This window comes from Leptonychotes weddellii, chromosome 11 (genome assembly GCF_054177405.1).
Source record: "Leptonychotes weddellii isolate Sample4059 chromosome 11, ASM5417740v2, whole genome shotgun sequence".
NCBI classification, from domain to species: domain Eukaryota; kingdom Metazoa; phylum Chordata; class Mammalia; order Carnivora; family Phocidae; genus Leptonychotes; species Leptonychotes weddellii.
In genome coordinates, this window is record NC_138379.1 from 94,434,068 (window position 1) to 94,455,563 (window position 21,496).

The 21,496-nt window shown below is 46.8% G+C and overlaps 1 long non-coding RNA gene across 1 annotated transcript; it reads right to left on the minus strand.

Moving 5' to 3' along the window:
* Positions 1 to 7,273: 7,273 nt before the first annotated feature.
* LOC145716346 (uncharacterized) lies at positions 7,274 to 15,201 on the minus strand. The gene is made up of 3 exons (XR_014138972.1): positions 9,211 to 15,201; positions 8,798 to 8,941; positions 7,274 to 8,214 (listed from the first exon to the last, which is right to left on the minus strand). It is a non-coding gene; the product is annotated as an uncharacterized LOC145716346 (long non-coding RNA).
* Positions 15,202 to 21,496: the final 6,295 nt, after the last annotated feature.

The following is a 21,496-nucleotide window of genomic DNA, read 5'->3' on the forward strand; positions in this document are numbered from 1 at the left end:
TGGGTGTTATATGTAGGGGAGGAATCACTAAATCCTACTCCTGAAACCAATACTACACGACATATAAACTAACTTGAATTTAAATAAAATTTTAAAAAATAATAATAGAAGACATTATAATCAAACTCCTTAATACCCTCCAGTATTAATGCCTTCCAGAACTTGTAAAACATTTCCCACTCTCACAATTAAAGGTAGAGCCTTTTTTTAGTTCAGACACAAACACATACAGACTCATAAGCACCCAGAGAGCTTATAGTTTCAGTCTCACATTTCAGCCAGGAGTCAAGAATAAACACAGAAATACAAAAATTAACTGGTCTACATCTCAGAGCTATTCTCTTTCCAAGTGGGCACAAAATTCTGTACTGATTTGAGCTCACAAACTGATGAACAGACAGACAAGCAAAAAAGACTAATCAACTAGATTCTATGTTGTTTCTCATCCAACAGAGAATTCATCTTTACCATCTAGTTGACCAAATGGTTATGCTATAAAACCAAATTCCGAATCATTGATGCAACCAATTGAAAATAAGTTCTTGACTATGCAAATCAGAAAGAAAAACAAAACACAGTAGAGAGAGACGAAAAGCCATAGAAACAGAGAGTAAGCAAAGCTAAAGTTCTGTTGTTACTTGGCATTCACTCGGGAAGTCAAGAAAGGATGTGCCTGGTTGAGCAAACATGAGTGAGCTACTCAGGAAACACAGTTTACTTGACACTTTGTCAAGAAAACTTTATCAAGAAACCTCAGACTTCTTGGTGGAACCTCCAATATTACTAAACTATAATTTCCTCAAAGGTAAAATCATGATTCTCAAACATAAAATGAACATATGTCAAAGAATTTATTTATTCAATTAATTAATGGGGGTACTAGTAAGAGATATTGGAGAACACATATGTGTGACTAGTAATGCTAACATGATCGTGCTCATAAATGCAAAACTGGTTAATATCATAAAATATAATTTTTGCATTTTAATATCTCTATGGGACGACATGCCTTTGCCTTTCTATGGACAAGACTGTTCGTGTTACTGTGGACAGGAAGAACGTGCATTGTTACTAGTTTTCTGCAAGCTGTAAAACAGCCCAGCGGGTCTGAGAGGGTCAAGAACGAAACAGCATTGAATACTCCTGTTGGATCAGCTAGATTGCACTCAGCCCTACTTCACAGAAACAACACTCATTGCGCTCTCTTTTTGACCCATTTCCAAGTCTAATCGTTGTTCCTAAAATGTCAAATAAGTAACAGAAATGAAATTTCCCACCTGAGTTTATTCAGTCCTATAGAATTAATTCTTTGTCCCGCTGATCTTGGGCCAGCAGTCGGCTTCCCTATGTCCGTCTGGGCTAAGAAAAGTCTGCACTGCTACGTTATCCACATTCAACTAGCTAACGGCTAACGTTATTTGGAAGTTAATTCTAACATTAGTTCCTAAGATTATGGTAGGACTTTGTATTTAATTTTTTCATTTCCTTTTGAGGTTATTTTTACAAATAAAAACAATATATCTAAAGTGAAAATTAATTCAAAGATGGCCCTCTAAGTCAAAAAACCAGTTTCTCCTCCCATTTTCCCACACACCGTTCTTCAGAAAGTCGGTTAGAGGCTAGCGCTCCTGGAAGGCGGGACATTTGAGGGAAGGGACACCTTCCCGCAGCAGAGCCTCTGAGGACGGCTGATGGTGCCAGGGACGTTCATCCGAGCAGCTGAACACAGTGCTGGGCATCCGGCAGCCCCTGCTGCTTCGGATCCGGGGCAAAGCCCCAGCCCCAGGCTTCCAGGCCAGGACCGGCAGCCCCTCCCTTGTCTGTATGCACCCAGAACCCGGCCCCCAAACCCACACCCGAGAGACACTGGAGAGAAGCCTATTCCTGAGGCAGTACAATACCAAACTAATTGGATAAATGAAAATTTTTTATCATGTATTTTTGGGTACAACCAGTTTTATCAAAAGCATAAGAACCCCTTGGCGTTTGAAATGTTCACCTTTGAGGTTAAAGCTTTCTGCAAGCACAAATGTCCGAGGACTTGGCTTTGCTGTTTTGCTAAAGCGCAGACTTGGGACGCTCGCATCATGAGGACGGTGAGCTCGAGAGAAACGCTTGAGCAGTGCGTCCTGTGGGCCACTGGACATGGACATTATAGAGTGGCTTCCTCGTGTCCTTCACTACCCACTGTACGCTGCGCACTCCCCGGAGCAGAAAAATACGCACAACATACAGGAAATCCTCCTTGCCATCCAAGAATATTCATTCTTATCAGATAGACAAGATCCCATAAATAAGGTGAGCAACAACACCAGAGATGACCCAGCCAGGAGCTGAAGGAGTTCTATAAGAAAATGCCAGAAAAGTTAAGGGCCCGCGAATAATTATGGAGGGGTGGGGTTTTGAATCCCATCCTGACATATAGGATCGGGGCAGATGGGAAAGCAAGAGTGGGTATTCCAGAAAACAGGGACGTTGGACCAGAAAGACAGGAACAGCACTGGTGTGGTGTTTGGTGTAGAACATCCCTTTGGTGGCCAAATTGGATTGAATAAAAAGCAAATTTTTTTCACAGGAAAAAGAGTAAAATAACAGGGAGTGTATTATACGTTATGCCAAGCGTTTTTGCCTCATTATCATTTTTTAAATGAATCTTTGTGAGGAAAAGATCACTATCATCCCCATTTTACAGACAAGTGCACAAATGAGACTCAGGAGGTGAGGTGACCCTACCAGCCGAGGTTACACCCGAATCTGCCGACTCTCCTCTGACAGTATCAGTACTTTTCCGACTGTACTCACAGGGAAGGCCAGCCTCAGGGCGTCCCCCAAGAGCAGGTGCATGTTTGAACAAGGACTGGGGATGGAGCTCCCCACCCAGCACTGAGTAAACGCTAAATAAATATTCATGACACGGAGAATACATTTATAAACAAATAAGCAGAGAATACGCTCTGGGAAGAGAAGTGGCTTAAATAGACAATAAAGAGAAAATTCTGTAACTCTTTAAGAGAAATGAGAGGTGTTCAGACTGTTACATGGGGCTTGCATCGTGAAAGATCCTGAAAATCAAGCTGAAGAAGTCGACTTTAGTTAATAATTTAAAAATGCTGGTTACACAATGGGATTTTTTTTTTTTTAATGGAGCTTCAGAGTAAAGGAAGTATTTACATGGTGGTTGGTTGGAAGGTCGGGAAAGGTGCTTCCCGGTGAAATCTGAAACCAGCCCCAGACACCAGGGCACCAGGGCAGGGACTGACCTGGGGGGGGTGGGGGGACGGGCTGCAGACAGACCCCGGGGGACACCAGAAGGACACTCACCTGCAGGCTCGTCCTGGGTGCTCAGCACGTGTCCGCACCCGCACCTGCCACGGGGACGGGAGGGGTCACCGCCAGCCCTCAGCTGGGCTCGGTCCTCAGAAGCCGGCAGGCGGGATGGACACCCCCAGATGGGGGCCGGGGCTGGGCGGGGGGTGAGGGGCCTCGGAGTGCCCGGATGGAGCTCAGGAGTCGCCTGGGGGTCACGTCCTCTCCGTGACCTTCCCAACAATGGTGTCAACTGTTACTGTTGCAAACTGAAAGCAACAATCTATGCCCCCCCCCCCCGCACCCAGGGAACAGCGGACTTCTGTATCTAGATGAGGAGGAGGACAAGGGAAAGAAGAGGAGGAGGACAAGGGAAAGAAGAAGAGGAGGAGAAGCAGCATAGGACAAACCCCTTGCTTGTCCTCGGAAGACATTGTTACAGACAGATTCAACAGGCGCAGAATTACTCTGAGAAATTGCTTACGGAAGCTACAAATGCTCGCTAGCGAGTGCTGTGGACTCGGGGTCTCATCTGGGGAGCAAACAGCTTATACACACAGGCGCTGCTCCGTGGACCACATTTTGGGGACGCCTGGTCCCCGGGACATAGCCTTCCCAACCCGCGTGCCTTAAATGCAAACTTTTTATCATGTGAATAATATCATTCGGCTGGTTTCCAAACTGAAGATGCCATAACTTAAAGTCATCTGTCAAGTGTGTGCATAAGTATTACATTTATATGCTATGTAAACGTCCATGCATTTCTACCCTATGCATTTATATACATATTACATTCCTATATTATTTACACTTATGTATTATATACTTATATACAATAACTAAAAGCAGATGACAGAGGAGGTATAAAGAAAGAAGGGAAGGAATTGGGAACAAAGTAGAATTGGCTGACAATTTTATAATTACACCAAAAATTATTTCAACAAGGCCTTATTTGTGGAACATTGCAACCAACTGTAAAAATTCTACCGTGGAGAGAATAAAAAGACCATTGAGTTAAATTTCACCAAATGAGAGTTTGATTCTTACGCAGGTAAGAGTGTCCTTGATGGTGAAATTTCAGGGTAATACCTGTCATGCCAAGAACCCATGCCTAGTGGCCCAGCATCATGGGACCTGCCCTTGTCTATTTGGGGATGTCAGCCAATTCCTACCCAAGATTTAATTATTCTTCTAATGACAGAGCCCCAAATTCCAAAACATGACTACATGAATAACCTGGCCATGTTGTGCCAAGAACTGCAGGCCAGTGAAGCTTGAGCATTTGAGTACCAACAAGCACCAAACCACAGAACTATTAAAATACAGTACAGACAGGCCCCAAGTTGTGAATGGGTTGTAAGTCAAAACTTTGTCAGTTGGCTCTTCAGAACTCAGACCGTATTTCCCATGACGGTGGTCGTAGACGCTAACAAAGACAAGGGTGGTGTAGACCCAGGGGTAGAATTGTTGGGCGCCTGCTGTGCATACGTTCAGCTTTGGCATACAGCCCCAAGCCCCCTTGGATATATCAGGTGTCCTAATGGACACTCGCCCCAGTGGTGTGTGAGATCCAGTGGGCGATCATTTCTACTGAGCATCTAGTACGTGTTTACAGGTGTTTCCTTTGATCTTCACGGCAGCTCACTACACTGGGTACCACTGGTGTCTCTGTTCTCAGGCTAAGTGAACCCTAAGAGCCAGAAGTGCAGCCCATGACGGATGCTCTGAGCCATGAAGCCTTCCCTGAGAAAGACTGCAGGGCCCACGGACGCACACACAGGAACACACCCTCCCATAACACCCTGAACAGAGAGAGCTGCAGCCGGTCCTGGGCTCCAGGCATCTGTCAGCAGGCTGATGGGAACACACGGCATCTGCAGGAGGGCGTCGGTGTGGGAAGATGGCGCGGGGATTCGGGAGGAGGAAGGAGGGCTCAGGCCGGCGGGGAGGTGGAGGACTCTGATTTGGAGACGGTTGCACCCTTAGCCGCCAGCCGCCTGGTTTTCTGGCACGCTCCCCAGAATAACATGGACCCCGGGGCTTTGGATGAAAGAGTGGTTTCACGCGGGCTCCACCTGTCCCCAGGGACGTGGTTGCTATCTCTTCCTGGAACTGCACACTTTGTTCTCTGGCTCTGTTTGTTGTTTGTGCAGGGGACTTTCTTCCTGTCTTCCTCGTTCTGGTGCCGGTCGGTCCTCCTCGCCGGGCGCCCGGGGAAGTCCCGGGGGGCGCGGGGCAGGCTCTTTGAGGACCGGGGCCGGGGGGCAGAAGGTGAAGCCGGGCAGGGAGCCGGAGCCTCTGGCTGGCTGGCCAGCTCCCCGTGGCGCACAGATCACCGAGGTCCCCCTCTCACAGCTCCCGGAGTCCCTGCAGGGGGGGAGGGCCCAGGAGACAATGTGCCTCTGTGAGACCCACGTGGGCCTGGCCTTCCTCGCGGGGTGGGCACCCCGAGCCAGCCAAGCCGGCTGCGATTCAATTTTTCTCAAACACCTGAACACAAAAATGAGAGCCCCCCCATCTGCCTCCCCTCCCCTGGTCTGCCCTGCCCTCCCCCGGCCCCCAGCGGACCGCAGCGCCCCTCAGCCCCTGAGGACCTCCACGCCCCGGCAGGCCGACCATCTCTTCTGCCTCTTCTCTGTCCCCAGCGTCTCTTCTCCACGCTCCTTCTGGAGCCTCGCCGCGGGCATCTGGGGCTTGCCACCCTCCAGGCCGGCTGTCCTCCTCGGCAGGGCACAGCCCCCCCCTCCCCACGCCCGGGCCGTCACAACTGCACTGAGGAGCAGGTTGATGGCAGCCTGATGGGGAAGACAGGAGCGCAGAAGAGGAGACGAGCCACAGTTCACTGTCAAAGCTTCTGGTCCCCGTGGCACACCGGCATTCTTTCCTGCTGCTTCTCCTCTCGGGCCCTCACCTCCCTCTCGCCCGTACCCTCCCTTTGTCCGTTTCCCCAAATTCAGAGGCCCTTGAACACATTTTTGGGACCACCAGGAAAAACAGGAAATTCCCATGACTTTATCACACAGACCAATTTCGCTTCTTTGACCTCTATTCCCAATTCCTGGACCCTGACTTTCATGATCAAAATGCCATCAGTGATATTCGGCAGACAGAACTGTCCACCCCAGGCTTCCAGCCCCAGCAGTCAGTCAGATCTCTGAAACCGTTCTCAACAACCAGAGTCTCCAGTTCAGGTCTCATTCGTTCCCCGTGAAAGCACCTGTCTTCTCCTCCACCAGGAGTCTGTAGGTTGAAGGAGAGCCGTCGGCTCTGCCCCCTCACCTGGTCAACTATCAGAGCTGGGGACTCTTTTCTCCTCTCTCATGGGTAAAAATACTTCTCAAGGCACCGTTTCCTAGAGAGGAATCATGTGTCCTGCGTGGTTTAAGGATTGGACCTATCGGAGAAGGCAAACAATTCTTCTCCCCTATTCCCCCTGGGAAAGTAAAACGCCTCTGGATCATGGACACAAAAGAGGCAGCAAACGCGCAGAGTTAAACTGAGTGACAAACTCTTGTTGCAAACAGAAGAATATGCTTGAGATCGAAAACACATCTCCAGCGTCAAGATATATGATGTTCACACGAGAGACATTTAGGTCCTCTTTCCTGTGGTCCTTGTGAAAGAACCCTTTTTGTTCTAGTCAATGCCAAGGGTTGAGGCTCAGAACAGTCCTGGGAGGAGGGGTTATTTCTCTCAGCTAATGAGCAGCACCACAGAGGCCCACAGAGATTGAGAGTTTGTCCCAGCAAGTGCCAGGAGAATGAGGACACGTGGCTCAGTGGGGAGCCTCCCTCCCCCTCTGCCCTTTCCCCACTCATGCTCTCTCTCTCAAAAGGAATAAATAAATCTTTAAAAATAATAATAATTTTTCTTTCAATTTATGTTTATTTTTTCAAATAGTTTCTACGTTTTGGGAACATAAATAATTTTTTTTTTAAGATTTTATTTATTTATTTGACAGAGAGAGACACAGCGAGAGAGGGAACACAAGCAGGGGGAGTGGGAGAGGGAGAAGCAGGCTTTCCGCGGAGCAGGGAGCCCGATGCGGGGCTCGATCCCAGGATCCTGGGATCATGACCTGAGCCGAAGGCAGACGCTTAATGACTGAGCCACCCAGGTGCCCCGGGAACATAAATAATTTTTAAGTTGATTTGGACCTAACTACTTCATCAATAGGACTGTTGGACATCTCTTTTGGTCCAAAGGCACTTCAAAAAAAATTACTAAGACCCAGGAAACCAGAAACAAGAAAGTTTTAAAACTTCTCTATTAACCCACTTTAGAGGTGAGAATACAGGCCCAGAGACGTTAAGTAAGCTGTCCAAGGTGATAAAGCTGAGATCTGGATCGATGAGTTTCTGAGTCCAGAGTCCGTGTTCCTCCCAGCTCCGTCGACACCAAGGAACCGAGAGGGTCAGACTTGGGCTCTGCCCCAGGCGGCTTGTGAACTCTGTCCTGATGGCTACACCAACCGTTCCAGCATCACAGCGTCCACCCCCACGATCTGTAACTCTCCCAGAACCTCCGTGCGCTTTCCCCTGGATCTTCTCTGGCTCGTCGCACACGCCAGACCCAGGTCCCCAGGGAGAAGGACTATCCCCGGTACAAAGTAACCCTGCTCGGAATGCACGGAGGCGTGATGTCAGCTCAGGCCGGGCTGTGACCAGACACGGGATGTGGGAAATTCAGAGCGAAGGGGTCCCGCGAATATGAGTATGAAACCCGTGGTGGGGTTTCATAGTAACCACAGGAATCTTGCTGACTAGGGAGATTCTGAGACCAGAATGACCAGCCTAAGACACGAGGTTGGAATTACTTCCAAGGAATATAGTGAACATCAGAGAAGTCTTTCCTTTACCACGAGTGAGTGCAGCTTCTTCAGAACAAACAGGAAGGAAGAGGAAAATCCTGACAGCAGAAACAGTGAATGGATCACTAAGTATCACACACACAGAAGAGCAAGGGCATTGTGTCTAATTTAATCGTGATTTACATCAAGAGGAAAGGAGGACAAAAATAATGAAATGCAAATTATCAAAAAACACCAGCATTAAACTTGAGGGAAGCCTGGGGACTTTCAAGGTACTGCTGTATTCCCCAAGGCCTTCTCCCCTCTTGGTGCTTCACAACTGTGAGTGGGTTGAATTGAATCAAATTATTGCACACGAAGCTAAATACCAGAGTGACTTTGAAAATTGTACCATGAGCCAAAACAAAACTCCTAACTAGGATTCTTCCCTTTTTAAAAAAAAAAAAAAAATCAACCACCATTAGCAGGTGAATTTTATGGTATGTAAATCGTAGCTCAGTAAAGCTGTTTTTAAATAAAACTATTAATATCTACAAGGCTCTCTTAAAAATCACACAGGTGATAGTTTAGAAATCTCTGTCCATCTTGTAGAAAATTACTTATGCTCCTTTCACATTTCTGGCAGTTTTAAATTTCTCCAAGATACGTGAGTAACATGCGTTCATTCCTAAGCATGCTTACAGAATCCTCAAAGATGCAGGAGAATTGAGAAGGCAGTTTGATTAGTAATGGAGAGCGTCGGTTTTGGTGTCAGACTGGGTCGAGAACGTGGCTTTACCTCTTACTCGCGGGTCACTTAAAACCTTTGTGCCTCAATTTTGTCATCTATGAAATGGAGACAATGATGATCATTAACAGTGACAGTGGTTTCAGGAGCATCTGGGGCTGCCATCTACATGTGCCGCACCCCTCACCCGCAGGGGAGACGGCCCGAGACCCCCAGTGCACACCTGAGACCAGGGGTAGGACCGAATCCTACAGATCAGGTGTTTCCTCCTACACGTACACACCTATGATGAAGTTTAACTTGTAAATTAGGCTCAGTAGATTAACAGCAGTAACTAATAATAAAATAGAATGACGGTATCAGGCACCTGCAGACCCCCAGCCCCGGCGGCAGGAGGAGGACCATCTGCTTCGGGTCACTGGAAGTCCCAAGAGCCACGCCGAGGTAAAGGGAGGACTGCTGGGCATCCCACGTGGTCCTCACAACAACCCCATTCCTTAAGGGCCACTTCTATTTACATTTTGCTGGTGAGGGTGGAAGTAACGGCTTCAGGTCCCAGTCAGATAGTCTGTCCGTAAGCTGAGGCACACAGTGTGAACTCAGGAATCGTGTCGTTTGCGAGATGCTGCCCTCCTAACTTCCTCACAGGCTTGTCGAGAGTCAGGAAAGAAAACGGGCAAAGCTGCAGAACAGGGCCTGAAACGTGCAATAAATGTTAGCTTTTAGCAATTGTTATGAGGTAAAAAGGGAAAATTTCCCTCTACCTGTATCCCACTGCCCTCCCCTCGCCAAAAGAAATCACTATTACACACGTTTTTTTCTTTAAATATATTTTTATTTCTGTAACTGTAATGTATGTAAATACTAACCATATTGTTCAGCTACTTGCTTTTAAGTTACCCGTACGTCTTTGTGTATTTGGAGACATTTCCATGACAGTGTATAAAGATTTAATTTGGGATAAAGATGACAGTTTAATTCAGTGGGAAAGATGAATTAATTAATTAATGGCATTAGGACAACCAGTTATCTTTTCTTCCAGGTGGTTCTGTTCAGCGAATATTGGGTCCAGTGGCCTGCACCCCACAAAATATCCCCTCCCAGGTGAACAGCAAGCTGCTGCACCTTCCAACTCCTGCCACCAAGAAAAAAGAACAACAATCTTTAGGTTTTGGGGATAGCAGGTATCATTCTGACCTATTTGGAAGAATGACAAGGCTGCCAAGATTTAAATAGGGTCAGATTTAAATAGAGGGATAATTTTATTACAGATTCACGCCTATAACACCTAACAAGCCCCCAAAAGCGGCAGTGCAGACCCCTGGGATTCTGGAGCAAGACACCTGTTCACGGCAGGAAATGCGCCTAGGGTGGCCCCACCTGGTCCAGAGAGCACGCGTCCCCTGAACATGGCCAGAACTTGGCGTCCACCAATGCCTTTGCCCCAGCTCATACTTGTAATCTTGTGGGGTTCTCTCTGAGTTCTGTAGGGGAGGAAAGAAAACTTCCTCTAGCCTCCTGGGTTCTCCAGGGGGGGGCCTATAAATTAGACTCACAAAAGACAGATGAAGGAGAAAACCAGAAGTCTATTAACATGTGTGTCATGTAGACACATGGGGGCACCGGCTGAGAAGTCAGGAGTTAGAATCAGGGTTTATATCACATCTTAATAAAAAAATATACATTTTCAGAGAAGAAACAAGACAAAGGAAAAGAAATCTGAGTTTCTAGGGGCAGCGCACTGGGGGAAGGTAAATATATCAGGGGACCAACGGAAGAAATAATCTAGTTAGTAAAGTTTAGCATGTACATTCCTCTGGGGCCCCTCTAGGCTGGTAAGGGTCTAGCTAGCGGTGTCCTGGCTGGTTACCTTCTGTCCTTCCTGGAAGAGAGGGGAGGGGCGGGAGGTTACAGGTATATGGCCCGCTTTTAGGCAACGAGGGGGAGGGCTTCTTCTCAGTTGCCTTCAGCTCAAAATAATCCTTATGCCAAAGTGACACACTCTGGGGAGGCGTGCTCTCTCTCCTTCACACACTGAAGAGGAGGAAAACATTGGTGCCTGGATTACTGACGGTCGCCTCACATGGGGACGACTTGGGAAGACAGGAAAGACGTCGTGAGAGCACTTCCAGTGAGCAGAGCCCTGAGCACATTTGGTGCTGATGTCGATGATGATAAGCAGACATTAACTCAGCGTGGGAAGGGAAGAGGGCGAAAGTAAGAATAGACATAAAGCTCTGGGCTCTCACAAGTCACCTGACTGGTTCATCAGGGTCTGGAAGGAGCATGACAGACAGATGAGATCAGAGACAGGGAGGCCTGGGAAAGGTCCCCTGAATGAACATGCGCAGGTGAGCACACCATGTGGGATTTTGTGTCTCACCTGAGCGCCCCCAGAGAACTCGCACTGAGGAGCGAGCACTGAACACCTGTGTGGATGGGATGACGCACCCAGGGGAGGTCAACCAGCTTCTGCCCGTAAACATGATGGGCCCACGAGCCTCAGGGCTGGGTCATGGCCATGGGGGCTGCTCATGAGCCCGACTCCCATCGATCTAGCTACTCTGCTGCAGGTCTGACTTGTCAGTATTGAACGCAGAATCTGAGCCCCCAGGATGGGACCGTTCCTCAAGGGGACCAACGAGTCACTTGTGACACGTTGATTAAATCAGATGTTGAAGGTATGAATCTATCTTCATGGCAGCAGCAAGCTGGGCTAACTGTTCCTCCTCCCCACTCCTCAGTATCTCAGCAAACACTTTATCATCGTGCAGACCACGTAGCGTTCTAATTTTGTGTGTCTATTTCAACCAAGCTACCCACTTCTTGAGGGCAGATTCCAGGGGTCACTCTTCATGGGTTCCCGAGCCTTACCTCCAGGCCAGACCACACACCATAGGCTTTATAAATACCTGGTAAATAAATGAATAAGTAAAAAACTCACCCAAACACCCCAGTGAGGGATACTAAGGGCCATAAGTAGGGCAGTGCCCGTGGGTTTGGAGAGTCTCGCCATGTCAGCCCTGGTTAGAGTCCCCACACCAAGATTAGGGAGCTTTTGGTAACCACACTGGGATCAGGATGGAAAGAGAATCAGACCAGACAGTAATGCAGTTGGTGAAACCATTTGATTACCTATCCAGTATTAATAACTGTGATGATCACAATGACACAAAAACCTAGTCTTAGAAGTCCGTCATGTGGCTTCCAGCCCTGGGCCTAGCTCAGGGGCTGGTGCGGAACAAACAGGCTGCACGTGTCCACAGAATGGGCGTGAACTGATGAGAGGCAGCATGGGCGACAGAAAGGACTGGGTTCAGAGCCGGGCAGGCCTGGCTCCAATCCCAGCCCTACCACCCGTTACCGATGGACCTTTGAAACTCAGAGAGAGAACAACAGCTTCCCGAGTGATTCGGTGGAAAGCCTCCGAAAACCGACCCAAACAAGCACATTCAAAAACCAACCAGCCCACACATATAGGGGGAATTTTATCAGCTTGCATAACTGGGAAATTCAAGTAGTGAGAACCCCTTCAGCTCTGGGCCAGTCTAAGGAATCAAGTGGTGTGACTGGAAATCTGAGGCCTTCTGCTCAGTTCTATTCTCAGGCAAGGGTTCTCCGTGGGGTAGCAAGATGGCCATTAGCTGCTGCAAGCTTGCAGGTTCTTACAGCTCACGCTCCAAAAAACAAGAACTCTCTCAACAGTTGTGTGTCTCAAGCCCAGAAAAGGCTCCTCACACCTACTTCTGGGGTCACCTGACCACTCCTGGACTACTCGCTGTATCCAAACCCTGGGGAGAGGCAGGGGGCCTGTCAAAGCACGGGAAGGACCCGGTAAGTAGGAGAGGCGCGGTTCACAGAAGGAAAAGCCACCAAGCAGACCAAAAAGTAACAACCTCACACTAAAATTATCTGTCGGCACTGATGTGATGATTAACAGCAAAATCGCCCATAAAGCATTTACTAAGTAGGAAAAGGCATTCAACAAATAGTAGTTATTATTAATAAAGCTGTTAAGGGGAACAGAGTTCAGAGTAACTACAAGAATTATACATTCAACTTGAATTGTATCCTTATTAAGTGCCAAAAAAAACCCTCTTCTTTTTAAATGTTGAATTTTTGTGCGTCATACTACCCTAATTTAGGAAACAGAAAATTGCACCGGTCTCCCTGAACACCAAGGAGACCCTGGGAGCTACAATCTCGGAGCGTTCAGTTAGGCCGTGAGGCCCTAGGAACACGGCCCCAGACACTTTTGAGATCATTAGCCAGTTGGCTCACATAGTTAGCATTCCTCTCTTGCTCATTTGCTGATTTAAGAGAGAGAGAGGCTAAATGCAATTTGCTGTACAGGGCTGGACCCTGGAACAGAAAAGAACATACATGCAAAAACGAGTGGAATCCAATTAAAGTCTGTGGATTAGTCAGTAAGGACATGGCAGCGGTAACGTATGTCGTCTTCGTAAATGAATCGCCGTCAGGTAAGATGTTAACACTCGAGAAAGCTGGCTACAGTGTATTCAGGAACTCTCTGTTCTATCTTTGGAATCTTTCTGTAAATACACAATTATTTTGAGCGAAAAAGCTTTTTTTAAGGCAAATATCAAAAGAACAAAATACTTGGAGGACCTCCAACGAGGAACACGCAGAAAAAAAGACCCGTCCCTGCTCTCGAGGACCTTACCGTCCTATTGAGAGGGGAAATAACCTAGAAACACTTCATGAACCAGCGTTTCATCCCACGACAGGAGCAGTGTTACACAGTGACTAGCAGGACAGACGGCCATGCCTTCCACGGACCAGCTCTGTGATACCGGCTAAATTATTTAGACTCTGCACCTCAGTGACTTCATCTGTGAAGGGGGATGATGATACCACTTACCCACCACTGGGCTGTTCTGAGGATTTAATGATACATAAAACAGCACAAAGCCAACGACATGGTGAACTTTATAAGAACGCTGACTATTATGATTATATTATAAAGTACAAAAATATATAGCAGTTGCTAAGGGAAGCAGAAAAGCCCAGAGCAATCAGTTTCAACGATATCAATGACTGGAACTTAAAAATAATTCAAAGACCAATTGTTGGGCTCTTACTATGTGTCTAGCGTGGTTTTAAATGTGCATGTGTATTATTTCATTCACTGCTCAAAATCATCCCATGAAGTAGTGCATCAGTCAGGATTCAGTTGAGAATGACAGGATTTGCCTTCGCCAGTTTTAGAAGAAAGGAAATACGGGGAATTACCTGTTCACAAAAATCATGGAAAGGCCAGACCTCTGAGAAGGACTCCCAGAACAACACCATAAACTGACCAAAGAAACCATTCCGTCCACGGCCTGGAGCCTGGGAGTCAGCAAGTTACTCTGTGCATCCGTGGTCCTGGGATGCCCCCGGCTGAGCTTCTCCCCACGCATCTGGGAGCCACAGTCTACATCATGCCCATAGAACCACAGAAGCGAAGTGTAAATTGTGGTAACATTCACTGAAATAAGAAACACAGAGGAGAAGGAAACTGGTGAGCAAAAAATCATAACTTCCATGTAGGATGGGTAGTTCCTATGGAACATCCAAATGGACATTCCTAGAAGGCAACAGGAAATACAGATTTAAAGGGGACAGATTTAGAACAAGTTTAGGTCAGGGAATGAGGTCAGTGCTTTACAAACATGTCCTTTATCCCAACAGCAACTAAGTGATGAGATATTATTATCTCCAAGAAAATGAGGTTTAGAGACATTTGTGCAAGCCTGCGGTCGCACAGCTAGTCAGAATCAGCCAGAATTCAAGGAGGGGATGCGATCACGTCAACACTGGACAAGCCAGGAACTGATCATGGAGTGGACAGTAAATGAAACTCTGAAATCGATGAGATCACCCAAGGCACATTCATACACGAGAAAGGGGACCGAACCTTGAAGATTGCCAGGAGTTAGGAGATGGATAGAGGAGGGGGGTGTGAATAAGAAAACGGGGAGCAGGGTAGGACAGAAAGCAGGAATCTAGGGCGTCATTTGCCTCCAAGTGATTAAATTCCATAAGGACCAAGAAGAGTCCTCCAGATGTAGCAACAAAGTCCCCTATTATACTCTGCTGTTACACATTTATACTTTCATGTGTAAGATGGTCCCATTCTGTCTCCCCACAAGATGTTTGAGGTCAGAGTAGATGTCTGTTCACTCCTTTACCCCTAGGACAAAGCTCATATAATGGATAAATGAATGTTTTTGTTGCATAAATGAATAAATCTGGGGATATAGGAGCGCCTGGGTGGCTCAGTCAGTTAAGCATCTGCCTTCAGCTCAGGTCACGATCTCAGGGTCCTGGGATCAGGTCCCACATCGGGCTCCCTGCTCAGTGGGAAGTCTGCTTCTCCCTCTCCCCCTAGCCTCTCCACCCCATCCCCCCCTTGTGCTCTCTCTTTCTCTCTCAAATAAATATTTAAAAACTTTTTAAAAAATTTTTTTTAATTTATGAAAAAATCTGGGGATACACTTTTTTTAAAGATTTTATTTTTAAGTAATCTCTACACCCAACATGGGACTTGAACTCACAACCCCAAGATTAAGAGTCCCATGCTCCACCGACTGAACCAGCCAGGTGCCCCAGAGATATATACTTCTTAATGGGGCTGAATCCATCCAGCTCAAAGATGGGACCAGGAAAGGCCTTCTCTCCCGAATGGAGTCTTCTACACAAATGAGAAAGTGGCTATGATGAATTAAAAATGTATCTACAAAGGAAGAGTTATCAAAACAATTTAGGAAGTATTCCTAGCTGATTTTAGGAAAAGTCCCTTCCCCATTACCCCTTGCCCTCACCAATATTCAGCTGGTCTGTGTGACGCTCCTTTGTAAGCGAATCACGGAAAGCTGTGTTCAGTGAGAGCAGGTGCATCCTGGCAAAGTGATGGCTCAGACTTCAGGGGCAATGACGCTTCAACTCTGGACTCAGTTGTCTTTCTGGACATATTCCCCCCTTCCCGCCAACTCAGCACATGGATGTCAGATCAGCAAAAGGATATACTGAAATACCCATCCCAAATAAGGAAGCAAAATGGCAAAACACTGAGGAAATTTTTGAGAAGACTTAATGACTTCGGGTGGCAAGAAGAAAGGGGAAAAAATGACGAACCTGCTGGCCAAGGAAAGGGGATGAGTGGCCCTGCACCCCACAGTGGGGGGGTTCCCCTCGTGAAAACCAAGAAGTAGCCTGATCAGCACGAGACCTTCACCCCTCCCCACACGGTCTTCACCAGAACCCTGCGTCTTAGAAATGCCTAATTAGAAAGAAATCCTTGGTCAAATAAGTTTGGAAATGAAAAAATAAAAGTAAAATCACAGATTCAGAACACGGATTTACACGTTGGAGGCTCTACAAAATCCTCCAAGAAGCAAGACTGTTAACTTGTTTTAATATAATCCTTTCCCAAAGTTATTTTGCCATGGTGCACTTCTACGTAGCATCTGTTCATGCCCTGCATTTTTATGTTCTTGGGAAATGCTGCTGGAGAAGTTCGTAGGTCTGGCGGTAGACCTTGGAGGCTTGGCAAGTGTGTTACCGAATATTCGGATATAGAACCAAACATAAAGCATCAAAGACATCTCCCTGGCCACGGTGAGCGACTCTGGACCGCACCCTTAGAACCCCCAAGGGCACCTGAGTAGAGAGCCTTGGGAAACACAGGTGTAAGCAATAAGGAGCTAGTTATAAAACTTTTTTTCAGGTGATAAAGGCCCAGAAACCACGTCGGGACTAAGTGAAGGCGGCAGAGGCAGGTCCCTTCCCAGAGACCCTTGCTATCCACTCATGTCTGTGATTTCTTGAAAAAGTAATGACTGTCCTCAGTTAGAGACACAGGATTAAAATGCAAGTAACCTGTGGCCATTCATGGAGGTTAAGGACTGCACTGCTGGCCGATGTCTGAGAAGTGAGGGAAGGAAGAAGGAGCCTCCGGGAGACTGACGGGGCGTCCGCTGGAGGGAAGGGGGCCGAGAGAAGAGCGAGCGTGGAAGCGGCTCCGACCTAAACTTAAACCGGCAAATTCCCTGAGCCAGGACCACAGGAGGAAACGGAGGGAAGACGTCACCCTTGGCGAACCACAGTCTTGGGCTCAAGAGAACCGGAGGGTGTGGTCCAGGCGGCCAGGCACTGCCCGAGGGGACAGAGCCGGCAGCGGGGAGCGGCCAGAGGCCTGGTGTGGCCGTCCTCCTCCCGCGGGGCTCAGCCCACGCCCCAAGATGCTTGGCTGTCTTCAAAACCCTTGCTGGTTTTAGTCTTTCAAGCCACTTAAAGGTAGAGACATAAAACAACACATTAAACATCCCGATAACTGTTGGGGCTCCAAGCACCAATCTAATTAATTTTCAGTGTCAGTCTAAACAGAGAAGAGGGGCCAGAATAGGGCAAATATTCGCAGAGCAACCGACTGAAAGCCAAAACCATTCCCCCCAGAAATGACATTCAGAGGAAGTTTGCTGTCGCAGGTCCAGGTACAACCTGACAATTACTCGCTTCTGTTTTGTTGAAAGCACAGAAAGCACCGTAAGCTCGTGTTGTTCGATGTGGCTGAGGGGCTGAGTCCCGCTTCAGCAGGAGGCACGGAGCTCCTCCCCAGAAACCACGTCTTTCCCCAGAAAAACGCCTTGGTGAGCGACTTAGGAATGGAAAGGGAGGCCTAGAGAGCTTGGATCCTAAGAAGACAATCTGGAGATTACTAAGAGGCCCCCAATTTTAAAAATAAAGTAAAATAAAACCACAGTGTAGGGTTGGAAGCCGTAGAAATAGCAGGGCAAGAAGCAGAAGACGTTGGTGAGGTTTTTTTAAGAACAGGGACGCTTGGCACGGAATTGCACATTATCCGCAGTCTTGTGCTGGGCTGTGACCCGCCTCCCATCACCCCCTACCCTTTAATCTGTGCAGACCTCCAGCTCGAGTCCCTCGGAGGAGGTCAAGCACGCACAGTGACGTCCGTCCACGGGGCTGGGCTGGGGTGACACGGTCACTCCCTTTCTTTCCAAGGTGTAAGCTGTAAAAACCGACACTGAGGGAAGATGCCTAGCTCCGATGAAAAGATACCGTGCCCTTCCTCGTGCAAGCAGGGGAGGTGGGCTCGGTTTCGCAAGGTCCAGACCCCAGCAGGTACGGTCGGGGGAAAGGAAGGGGTGGAGAGGAAGAGCAACGTTCTGCTTCTGTTTTCTCCCTTCGGTGGTGGACGAGGTAGGAAGCACAGAACAGGAGCGAGCAGAGACTGTAGGCCCTCAGACACCCTGTCTGCCCCTGTCTCCTCGCTCTGCTCCTTCCCCCTCCTTTCCCAATTCTAGAACTTTCCGTGCGTGGCGCTTGGGCTTCAGCGTGTGGTGACCTCGCCGAGAGGCAGCGCAGCGCCAACCGCCCTCAGAACAGGCTCGGACGCCACCTCGTGGGGTCACCTGTCACCGGACGAGGAGGGAGGGCCGCGCCAACCTCCGCCACCGGCTCCACGAAGGTACTTCCTTCGCTCCACGGAACCCACCTTGTCCCGGACGGGAAGTGTTTCCACGCACTTACAATTAAACTTGTGTCCCTGTGCTAGCATCTGGTGGACTCTGTCTTCATCACTGTGACTTTTTCTCCTGGATACGTTTTGTTGTTCCTACTGTGCACCCAAAGACTTTATTGATAAATACCACAAATGCTTTTCTTATTTAAAAAGTCAACAGCACCGGGCGCCTGGGTGCCTCAGTCACTGGGCGTCTGCCTTCGGCTCAGGTCATGATCTTGGGGTCCTGGGATCGAGCCCCGCCTCGGGCTCCCTGCTCCGCGGGAAGCCTGCTTCTCCGTACCCCCTTCTCATGCTCTCTCTCTCGCTATCTCTCTCTCTCAAATACATAAATAAAATCTTTTTAATTTTAAAAAGTAAAAAGTCAATAGCACCTATGATAAGATGATTTTTTAATTACTTATTATAACATGCCACAATGTAATATTTAAAATAGCTCCCTCTGTCTCAGAAAACACTGGCATTATCAGCATCAGTAAAATTTTTGGAACAAGACCACTTAAACGTCCTATTTTTCTTGTATACCTAAGTATCTGATGATCGTGCTGGGTTCATAGAGGTTAGCGTACATAAAAACGCCCAGCGCATAATGACAATGATGGCAATCCCAGCCAGTGTTTAGAAAAGTCTTACCGTGCTTACGCACTTAGTCCCCTCATCAGTCCCCTCTCCAACCAAAAGAGAAAGGTACCCTCCCTGTTTTTCAGATAAGAAATCTGAAGCACAGAGAGGTTAGGTGCTTAGTCACTATGACACTAGGGGACTGACCAGGACTGAGCAACCTCCTTTCGTAGGACAACAAGTCTGTCTGGTCAGGACATCAAAGCAGACAATCACACTACAGCAGGGGGAAGCAAAGGCACAGAAAGGAAGGCTGTCAAAAGTAAAGCATGGACACTGCTGTCCGCTGGCTAGAATCCACAGCACAGGAAATGACAGGTGTTGGCGAGGATGCGGAGAAAGGGGAACCCTCGTGCTCTGTTGGTGGGAATGCAAGCTGGTGCAGCCACTCTGGAAAACAGTGTGGGGGTTCCTCAAGAAGTTAAAAATAGAGCTACCCTATGACCCAGCAATTGTACTACTGGATATTTACCCAAAGAATACAAAAATATGCCTTCGAAGGGATGCACCCACCCTGATGTTTATAGCAGCATTATTTACAATAACCAAGATATGGAAGCAGCCCAAGTGTCCATTGGCTGATGAATGGATGAAGAAGAGGTGGTATATATATATATATATATACAATGGGATATTACTCAGCCATCAGAAAGAGTGAGATCTCGCCATTTGCAAGGACACAGATGAAGCTAGAGAGTATTATGCTGAGCGAAATAAGTCAGAGAAAGACAAATACCATATGATTTCACTCATATGTGGAATTTAAGAAACAAAACAAACGATCATGGGGGGGGAAAGAGCAAGAGGCAAACCAAGAAACAAGACCCTTAACTACAGAGAACACACTGCTGGTCACCAGAGGGGAGGTGGGTGGAGGGATGGGGGAAACAGGTGATGGGGAGGAAGGAGCGCACCTGTCGTCATGAGCACTGGGTGGTAGACGGAAGTGCTGACTCACTATATTGTACACCTGAGAATAATGTTAGTTACATGTACTTCAACCAACTGAAATTAAAATAAGAACTTTAAAAAAAGAAAAAAATAATAAAGTATGTGGATCAGTGACCTACATATAAGAGCTAAAACCATAAAACTCTTAAAATATAGGCAGAAATCTTCATGACTTTGAATTCAGTGGTGGGTTTCTAGATCCAACACCAGAAGCAGAAGCAACCAAAGAAAAAATAGATAAATTGGACTTCATCAAAATTAGAAACTTTTGTGCATCAAAGGACATTATCAAGAACGTGGAAAGGCAACCTACAGAGAGGGAGAAAGTATTTGCAAATCATGTATCTGATAAGGGTTTAACATCCACGATATATAAAGAACTCCTACAACTCAACAACAGAAAGACAACCCAATTAAAAATACAGTCAAAAAGCTTGAATAGATATTCCTCTAAAGAAAATTTACAAATGGACAACAAGCACATAAAAAGATGCTCAACATCCTTCACTGGTCATTAGAAATACATATCAAAACCATGAGATACCACTTTACGGTTATAATTAAGAAAAGTTTTTAAACACGGGAAGCAACAAATGTTGATGAGGATGTGGAGAAATTGAAATCCTCCTATGTTGCTGGCAAGAATGTAAAATGACGCTGTCTCTATAGAAAACCATTTGGTGGTTCCTCAAGAATTTAATCTATTTATGATAGTGTTCTTATATGGCCCAGCAATTCCACTCATAGGTATCTGCACAAACTGATTGAAAACAGGGATTCAAACAGATATTTGTACACTGAGGACCACTGCACAATTGTTCACAATAGCCAAACAGTGAAAACAGCCCAAGATGTTGACAGATAAATGGATAAATAAAATGTGATAAATTCATACGATGGATTATTATTCAGCCGTAAAAAGGAAGGAAGTTCTGATACCTGCTACAACATGGATGAACCCTGAGGATATTTTGTTAAATGAAATAATCCATACACCAAAGGACAACTCTGATATGAATAAATTCATATGTGTAAAATAATCATATTTATAGAGACGGATGTAGAATTGAGATTACCAGGGGCTAGGAAGACCGGGGAGGGAAAGAATTATCATGTAATGGGTATAGAGTTTCTGTTTGGGATGATAAAAAAGTTCTGGAACTAGGTATTGGTGATGGTTGTTCAATATCATGAATGTACTTAATGCAACTGAGCTGCACAGTTAAAATGGTGAAAATGGTAAATGTTATAGTATGCATATTTTACTACAATAAAAAAAGCATTATTTTCCATCTTCACAACAACCACCAACATTTGCTTACAACATGACAAATCCGATAATGCTACTTTCTTCCTTTGAAACATTCCTTGACACTGTTTAGGATTAAAGTCAAAAGCCCCTAGCAGACAAGACTGGCTCTTCACAACCTGAACCCAAACTCCTTCCCTAGCCACTCACCTCCCAGCAACACCACTGGCTTGTTCTTCATCATGTCTTCTTTCCTTCTGGAGTGTTCTACCTATAATGCCTACC